This window comes from Phalaenopsis equestris, unplaced genomic scaffold, assembly GCF_001263595.1.
Source record: "Phalaenopsis equestris unplaced genomic scaffold, ASM126359v1 Scaffold000321, whole genome shotgun sequence".
Taxonomy (NCBI): domain Eukaryota; kingdom Viridiplantae; phylum Streptophyta; class Magnoliopsida; order Asparagales; family Orchidaceae; genus Phalaenopsis; species Phalaenopsis equestris.
In genome coordinates, this window is record NW_018164763.1 from 161,610 (window position 1) to 171,916 (window position 10,307).

A 10,307-nucleotide genomic window follows, 5' to 3' on the forward strand; every position below is an offset into this window, starting at 1 on the left:
CTAGTCACATTATCATTTCTCTTCTCTATTAAAATTCATAATTCTTGAACACTTATTTGATTAACCCTAGTCACATTATCATTTTGGAAAAAGCTCCCACCATAACTTTGTCTCCTTGATTCTTCTTAAAGTCCATTTGTCAATCTCATCGATGATTTCTCCAATAAGCACATGCCCCAATTTTCTCTCAAATTAAAGTATAGCTCATTCAATAGACTTGACTAAAGTTTCAGCATGAATTCTGGCAGCATGTTTTGGTAGAACAACAAAGTTTGAATCATTAAGACTTGAATTTGGCTAGACTAATTTATACCAAATGCAAATATGTATTTTAAGAGAATTTTTTTCTCATGTTAAATCCTGATTTGTTTGTGAAACACGCCTAAAGAATTAAGCATAAGTAAAGAGAGAAAGAGAGATAAAGAGAAGAGGGAACAATAATGAACAGTAATTTATATGTATTTATTCATAAAATGGTCTTTCTATTTATATATGATAGATTACAATAACATGCTGTTACATTTTTGCTCCTAATTTAAAGGGGGTGCATGGGGTATTCTTGATATTTTACATGTATGAGTCTACTGTTTAGCTACTCTTCTGCTCGGTCAACTGAGCTTGATTAACATCGAGTAGACATGACTGGTTAAGTTGGCTATGATTTTTTAGTGTTGTTGGTCAGCTAATCTATTTTGGCTGTCGACCCTTGATAACATGTTAGGAGACTTCCAAACATCCCCATTATAATTGGAGATGTTGAGGGATTAGGTCTTCTCCCACGTCAGCTTCTTCATTGTGGTTGATTCGGATGTCTCTTTCTCTCATTTCTTATCGAACTGTTCGTGCTTGGATCATTTGGTTATCTTTTTGTTCTCGTCAAGGCTCAGTCAGCTTTGTCTCGTTGTATTTATCCCGAGTGACTATGTTCGGTCGAATAAGTGGGTCTCACATTCTTCTATTAGTGAGCCCTCCCTGGTCCTACCATTCTCCTATGATTATTAGATCTCCTCAGGATCTGCACTACATTTTTTTATGAGCATAATTTTTTTCTCAATTCTCTTATTTCTTAAAAGCGATGTTGCGATAATAATGTGAATTTAATGTAAAATGTATATCGCATTTATTTTTAATTACTATTTCAATAATTAAGTTTTTTTTATTTTCTCACCTCTGGCCCTTATAAATAAGGAGTGAAAAGACTTTTACATTCCATATTTGATTTGTGTCATGAACAGTAATTTATATGTATTTATTCATAAAATGCTCTTTCTATTTATAGAGGATAGATTACAATAACATGATATTACATTTTTGCTCCTGGTTTAAAGGGGATGCATGGGGTATTCTTGATATTTTACATGTATGAGTCTATCGTTCAGCTACTCTTCTGCTCGGTCAACTGAGCTTGATTGACATCGGGTAGACATGACTGGTTCAGTAGACTAGGCTTGTTTAGTGGTGTTGGTCAGCTAATCTATTTTGGTTGTCGACCTTTAATAACATGTGAGGAGACTTCCAAACATCCCCAGTATAATTGGAGATGTTGAGGGATTAGGTCTTCTCCCACGTCAGCTTCTTCATTGTGGTTGATTCGGATGTCTCTTTCTCTCATTTCTTATCGAACTGTTCGTGCTTGGATCATTTGGTTATCTTTTTGTTCTCGTCAAGGCTCAGTCAGCTTTGTCTCGTTGTATTTATCCCGAGTGACTATGTTCGGTCGAATAAGTGGGTCTCACATTCTTCTATTAGTGAGCCCTCCCTGGTCCTACCATTCTCCTATGATTATTAGATCTCCTCAGGATCTGCACTACATTTTTTTATGAGCATAATTTTTTTCTCAATTCTCTTATTTCTTAAAAGCGATGTTGTGATAAGAATATGTGAAATTTACGTAAAATGTATATCACATTTATTTTTTATTACTAATTCAATAATTAAGTTTCTTGATTTTCTCACCTCTGGCCCTTATAAATAAGGACTGACAAGACTTTTTACATTCCATATTTGATTTGTGTTCCTTCTCGTTTAAATCAGCCAGTCTCCGAGTGTTGTAATGAAGAACATGTCAAATCCCTGATTGATATCCTTAACAATGATCTACTTCATGTTGCCTTTAGGAGACTGAAGGAGTGGTGCCGCCCGAAAGGTGAAAAAAGAAGAAAATCATTTTTAAGAAAAGAAAAGCGGTTGCACTGGCTGATCCGGTGGGTACATCAATTTTTTTCCTAAACCCCAGATAGAGGATTGCTTAGGTGATTGTATAATGCATTGATCCATTAGCTCAACCTTTTGCTGCGACATGGGACTCATTAGCCAAGCAGACTGCAGAAAGAAGTTGGTGGGGCTCTATTGTTTCCCGGGGTGCAAGAAGATGTTGGTGCTTTGCCACTTCCTGGTGAGAGCACCTTGTCCCTTACATTGTCTAAGTAGGACTAAATCCTTGATCTGAGGATCATAAATCTTGTTTGTTTGATTTTGATTTTTTAACGGTCTTTTTTTAATGTTTTCTCATAGTGCAACTGACCACCCGATTTTGATAGTCTCAATCGATGACTCACCACTAATAAACGTTGGTGGGAACCTGACCACGGTGACAGCAGCTATTGCCCAAACACCAACCAAGGGTAGGCAAATCTTGAGCAAGGATGGTGGGATTGATTGCCAAGGAAGTCCTTTCGAGACCCAAAAAAAGTAATTAATGAATGTCTCATATCCTCTGGGTTGTTGGCTTGTCGCCTGAATGAGATAAAGAACAACTTTGCTCAGTTAGTTGTTTATTTATCTAGGTGAGAAGATATGCGAGTTGTTTGCTCATGTGGAGAAAGTAGAGAGGATGGATGAGGAGATAACTAGTCTTCGTCGGGAGTTGTTGGCCATCCAAGAGAGATCCTTCATACTCTAGGCTTAAGTTGAGACGGATTAGGTGAACCAGTTTAAGTTTGGGAAAGAAGTTTTGTGTAAGAGGCTACTTCAGTGGGTGATGGCTTGGCAAAGTGGCAGATGAACTCCTTATAAAATATTTCCTCTTAGGCTAGCTCCTGAGCTTTTTTTGTAATTTGTAATGTCTATTTTTGGAATAACATTTATTCTTTTGTCTCGATTCCTATGTTGATGTGATCCTTCTATCAGTTCATTCTCAAAATTATTTTATAGTTTCATTTTTTCCCCTATGTGATAGCTTTGCTTCTTCTGTTTACCCATGTATCTACGGGTGAGTGGTTTGATGATGCTACACTTTTACTGTCTTTTTTTCTTAACACTTATTCTTTACTTTAGATTTTTTCTTTTGCACTCAGCCTTATGGCTCCAAAGTATTCTCAAATGCATTTCGTCGGTTGTCTCAAATGATCAATCGTTGATGACTCAGGGGGAAGTGGAGCAGTTGCAAGAGGTCTGTGTCTTCTATCCCACCGTGATGCTTTGTGTCATTGACGTGAAAAAGCAAGCAACTACTATGTTTAGTGCCAACCTCATTTTCTAAAAATTTCAGTTCTTGTTTGGTTTGATATTGTCATTCTATCAGAAGTTGCATGCCATCTTTAATCATTATGGAGTTATTTTGGCCTAAATACTGTCATATTACATAGCCGCAATCATGAACATCATAATTTTTTGTTGTTAGTTAATGGAGCTCTGTATCTATGTATTTGTGTTCCTGGTAAGCACGGATGGCTATGTTCAGTTTGCCTATGTTGGCAAGTTTTAGTTGTTAGGGCTAGAAAATAATGTGAAGGGCTAGAAACTTTGTTTACTTTGGTTCTCCTCCCTTACAGTTGTACGTTTAGACCATTTTTTCTAGCATTGCTCCTGCCAAAATAAAGAAGAAAGTGTCGAATTCAGTATTGGTTGAAGCTAGGGAGGTTGAAGGGTGTCAACTTTCGATCCACCAATGCCTTGATTTGGTAAATGTCAAGTGGGTGTTATAATCAAATGCTTTCGAATGAATGAAACAAGAGGATTGAGTTGCCTCTGATACTCAAAAGGAAGAACAAAAGGCAATGTTTGCTTCCTGACAACAAAGAAGAAGGCCCGTCCAATCGATCGTGCTAAATCTGCTTGCCCCAAAACTGTTGGAGTGTAGGGCCGACAAAAATCTCTAGTGACTCGTGTTGAGGAAGATATGGAATTATAAATAGTTTATTCTATATTTGATTCTTTCATTATTTTTTGAAGGATAGCCATTGGCAAGCTAATCTTTATTGAGAGGAAAAGTGCTATGACGCCCATTAAAAGTTCTCTGTTAGTTGTAAGTCTTTCATGCACACAACACCAAGAGGCTGAGAGGACATAGAGCATGGAAGAGTCAAGCTGGAGCAAAGGAAGGTATTTGATGGAGAGAAAAAGAAACATCTACCACCCCTCAATCAGCCGCTCCTTCTTTCATCGATCTTCTTGCCATAGCTTAATCAACTTGTCCTTCTCTGGCTAGCCCGAGTGAACCTAAGTCTGAGTCTAAGCCTCACAACCAAGAGGAGGTGCATCATAAGGGGAAGGCACCCATAATTATTTGAGGGACTTACCTCCTCCCCCGTCTTGAAAGAAGCGTAATGGATCTACACTTAAGTGGGTTACAATGCAAGATAAGGAGGCAAAAGTTGAGCACCATCTTACACAGATAGTTCACCTTAATCAATTTTAAGAAAGATTTATATTTTGACTCCCCTGATGTGGCTCTTTATCCATGCTATCTGGTCTCATGCTTATGGGAGGTTCTTATGGAGCACAACTTGTGGGGCCTTTGTCGGATTATTGATAGGTATCAACTGATGGCTAAAGAAATTTCTCATTTCCAGATGATGGTCGTTCTCCTGGAGCACAAAGAATAACTGGAAACAGGGGAAAAGCTATCTACAACCAATGATAGAGCAAAGACAATGGAGGAGTGGGTGGTGATAGTGAAGATTTCCTCTTGGTCACTCGAGAGAAAAATCAACTCATGCAAGAGAAGATGGCCACATTGAAGACATCTGATGAGTTGTTTGTTGAGCTCTCCTCCCACCGTTGTTGACCTTACTTTTTATCAACATCATTCTCTCATCACTCCCCCATCTCAACATAGGTTACTTATACAGAGTCTTTAGGTGGCTTGGTTATCCCTAAATTGGCTTGATTCAGCTTTAAGTGGGCTTGGATGTACCTTGATCAGGTAACTTGGGCTTGAGTTTTGCTCAAATTAAATTTCAACCAAAACTAAAAAAATAATTTAAAATGCAAATTCTAAAATAAAACTATAATTAAATAAAATATTAATTTAAATGAACCAAAACTAAAATTTAAAATTGATCTGCTCTTAATAATATTTAACTGAAATTTTTAAATATCCAAATTATATTAAAATTCAAAACAAATTTATTAAAGTCGTACTCAAAATCTCTAAGTAAGAAGTCACACATGCACATACATTTATGGGTGCATATAAATATAAATAAACAAACACACACTCGTGCGCACGCGTGCGCACCCTCACACACATATTTGTGTATTAAACCTAAACCAAACAATCCTAATGCCTAAGTGAAATCAGAATAATGTAAATTAAAACTAAACTAACCCTAAACATAATGTTATTAAGGCTTAAACATTAAAATCAAATATTAATCTAAATCACACTTAAATTAAATCTAAACTAAATAAAAATCTAAATTTTAAACTAAACCTTAAAACCAAAATCAAACCTTAAGTGACACTAAAATTAAATTTAAACTAACTAAAACTTAACCTAACTTAATTTAAAATCAGCATAAACTAAAATCAAACCCAAATGGATCCTAAACGAAACCAAAACAAAACCTAAAATTAAATCCAACATAAACTAAATCATACCTAATACTAACTTAAATTAAAGTTAAACCAAACAATCTTTAACACAAACTAAACCATCCTAAATCAAATTAAAACTTAAACTAATCAAACTTATCATAAACTTATACCACACGTAACCTAAAATCAATGTAACTTAAATTAAGTAAACTCAAGCCCATTTGGGCTAAACCATGTCTTTGCCCAAGCTAGCTCATTGCTAACCCTACCTGGCCCAAAGCTTACCTCATGGCCAATCTAGGTCTAAACATCATACCTCGACCACTTAATAACATCTTATTAGTTGTCTAAGCCTTCTCTAGGATTGCCCATGGCTCTGGCCACCTTAGTTACCTACGACAGTCGTGGCAACCAGCCCAGACCAACCTGAGAGCAACCATGAGGTCCCTCCATGCCACATGGCCTTCCTCCACCAACCAAGACCACCACTTCTTCTATCATACTCTGGTCGGATGGCCACCTTGGCCACAACTAGTCAAAAGGGTTCTCCACTCTTCCACTCCCTATACTGCTTTTTAGAGTCCAACACCCCAAAGGTTAACTCAAAAGGTTTCCCACCATTAGATAGGCTTCCTTGGAGGTGCAAAATGATCAATTGACCCTCCACTAGTCAGCCATGACTATAAAAAGGAGGAGAATATTGAATTGATAGAGGGACACATGATTTTATCGAATTGAGGTCACACACACTCTATAGTTCAATGTGATCACTTATGTATTTTCCCTCATCTCCCAACACTCTAACATGCTTTCGCAACTAACTCCAACAAACCTATGCATGGTGTTAGACTCCAGAGAAACTTGAGCATCTTTGACCCTTGGTGTATGAAGGAAAAGTGCACATAGCATCCCCACGAACCTTTTAGCTTATGTGGAATCCACTCTTACCCATACATTTGAGGTAATCTCATTCCCATTCTCCTTGTCATTCAACTTTAAAACTTAGAGGCCAAAGCCTAGGTTAAGGGGTAGAGCTATAGGGTAAAAACATACGCCTTCATTCCCTAATTCTTTTGGATCAAAATATGGCCTCCAGAGCAGCTGAATCAAGCAGATTCATGTGAATGGACTTTGTTCCTTTGCAAGAGGTAGGCCACAAAATCGTGTTTGTCCATTACCTACTATTTTGGATGGACAATTATAATTTCATAATATAGAAAACCATGCGACCCCTTCCCATTACCATGGAATTATTGGAAGATTTTCACGTGAAAAGGGTGGTCGTGTCAGCTTCCATGTGTGGCTGACGTGACACCCTTATTAAATCCTTCAACTGATCCATTAAGATTCTATTTAATCACAAAAACTTTAAACAATCATAGAAAATAAAATAAAAATAAAAAAGATAAAATGAAAAGTAAGGAATACTCATCTCAGTGAGCTCTTCCTCAGAAAAATAAAAGCCTCAATTTTTCATGCATGAATTGGGGTTAATTTAAAAAATCCTAAAAATCAATAAACAAAAATTAAAATTTAATTAGACCAAATTAAGTCTCCAAACTTTGGTGAGATCTCACTCTGGTCTAGGTAGACCAGTGAGAAATTTTTCAATATTTTTGTATTTCAATTTAGGGTTTTTTCTCAAATCTACCCTAAATCCTTAATTGAGTTAATTAATTGTTCAATGTTAATTATTTAAACTTTAATTAATTTTCATAAACCCTAAAATGTGTTAATCTTAATTCTAATTAGGTTTCTTATGTCTTAGATGAAAATTTTAGGATTAACTTTATTGGATTCAAATGACTAGGGATTTTAATTAATTAAATTAAATTTATTAAATAATTTACTTATTATTTAATAATATTAACTTAATCAATCTTAAAATTTTAATTTAATTCGTTTGGGTGACCCTTCACCACAAGATTTTCTTTTCTATAAAATTTTGAAAATGACAAGTAGTTAAAGTCATTTAAAAATATAAAAGTATTTAAGTGAATAGTAAATATTAAATTTTAATTTTAATTAAAAATATCTTTAATTCACCGTAACCTCAAAAATTCATAGGAATTAAACAACTTCAACAAATTTTAAGAAATGTTAACCATAAAAATTTTGAATAAACAAGAAAATAATAAAAATATACTAAAAATATTTTATTAATTAATTTTTTTTTGAATTTTAAAAGTCCAAAAATTTTATTAATTCCCTAATAAATCATAACTTGATAATTATAATGCTAAAATTCATGAAATTTTCAAAGTAGACTTAATAAGAGATCTTTAATCAAGTGATCAATATTCAAAAAATGTTCAAGCGTTATCTTAATTTTGAGTAATTAAAGACTAATTAAGTAATAAAAAAATAATTCAAAATTGTTTATAGTTTTCTAAAATTGATCTTCTAGTTATAAATGACATTAGAAGATAATTTAATAAAGATTTAGGCATAATTTGGATGATTTAACCTTAAGTAAGAAAACTTTAAGCTTAATCAGCATGAACATAAGAATCGCAGGGTGATCCCCTAATCATCAATCTTTTGAGATTGACTTTAAACTTTTTTGCCTAGGCTTTAGGAGCTTGAACCCTCCACCCTTCACTTAGAATTTTATAACACCTTTTTGGAATCTAAAGTCTATTGATATGCATCAAATTTTAATACTATTCAAGCTTTAATTCCAGCATTTTTCTTCTTCAAATATATGATTTTACATTTTTAGAAGGTTGTAATTGCATTTTGCAGGTTATAGGAGGACTATCACAAAAAATGGACCGAAAATGATAGACTTTGAGAAAATCAACACTAGTGTAACCACACTTGAATCAGGTGTGACCACATCGCTTGAGTAGCGTGGTCACACCCAAATACTGAAGTGGATGCACACTTTGGGGCACCCGGCGCAGACACCACAACCTAGGTTGATCATACCACCCAACCCGAGCAGGCGCCATAATTATGCCATAGGACGGGCTTGGTCATGTCTGGGCGTATTTTTGTTTTGAAAAATTTTTAATGCAGGACTCTGACTAATTAAGAAATATTTTTAATTAATTTTATAAAATCATTGTAATTAGAAGATTGAGAGAGCTTTGCAATAAAAATATTTCTTATAGATTTTATTTTTATGAAATCTTCTATGTTTTTTCTCTCGAGCCATGAGTAGCCAAACAATTTTTCGTGCCTCTGTGATTCTTGGGATGGCTTTCTTGGTTTGATTTTTATTTTGGATTTCTAGTATCATTTTTTGTGCATTGCATTGTTAAGAGTTGTTGGTTAATCTTTTGGTCTTCGTTTACTCATAACCTGGCCAGTTAGGACGTTAACTCCATCATGATCTACGATTTCTACATAAGCGAGCGAAGCTATTAGATTAGCACGAGATCTAAATAAAATAGGAATATTTTATTGGGGAGCAGAAGCCGTCTTTGTAGAATTTCAAATCTTCTTGGGACGTAGGCATAATCTTAAAAAGAACTCAATATCCTCGGTTGACAACCATCATGAAAGAGAAGTTTGAATGAAAATCAAGTCAAGTGCCCCCACTTAAATCGCAAAGGCACGATCCTCATTTCTATTGGAAAAATACCAATAAAATTTGATCCGCATTTTCTTCTTCTTTTTTTCTTTCTTCAAAATTTGTTAGACTTAAATTTTTATTTCCTTGCTTTCTGAAATCGTCAAACTAGGTTGGAATATTTAGTAAACTAGAGTTTGTGCATTTTTAAAATCATTTATTAAGGGATCGATATGCGGTACTTTTTTACCGCATGAATACATGAGTACTTGCATTGTGTGGTCAACTTACTTTACCATAAGTTTTGTCGCCGTTGTGGAGGAAATTGTGTTAAATAAAGTTTTGAAACATAAGAGAACTATGGTTGACCAACAATAAATCTAAGTTTGGTATTTATTCTTGTTTTTGTTTCTATGTCTGTGATTTTTTTTCTTGTTCTTTTTATATTTTTTGTTGCACTACATCGTTCTATGTTCTTCTTTGTAGGTGATGAAAAATAAAAAAAAATAACAAAGAAAAAAAACCCAAAAAAATAAACGTTGGTGTTAAATTTTTCTTTTGATTTTGTGTTGAACTGCCACTTGTGTGTGTTATTTGGAGTCACTTACTTTTCTTTTTGAGTCTTTTTCTTTGGATTACTAGTGTCTGAGTTTACCTTCACTTGTCCACCAGTGTATGCGTAGGGGTGCCCACACTTATTTAACACCGTTTGACATTGAAATTGAACAAATTTTTAAATGTCTTAGGAGTGCACTCACTAAACCTGAAAAATCTATAGGAATGGCTCACCTTCCAGACCAAACCATGAGACCTCTTAGAAACTTTACCAATCCCACCACTGAGGAAATTCACATGAGTATCAAGTATTCTACAGTATAAGTTAATACCTTTGAACTGAGACCTGTCATGATTCAAATGGTTCAGTAGAACCAGTTTGATGGGACCCACTGAAGACCCAAATATGCGCTTAGCAAACTTCCTAGAACTGTGTACCACATTTTAGTGTAACAGTGTCCCCAACGATGTTATT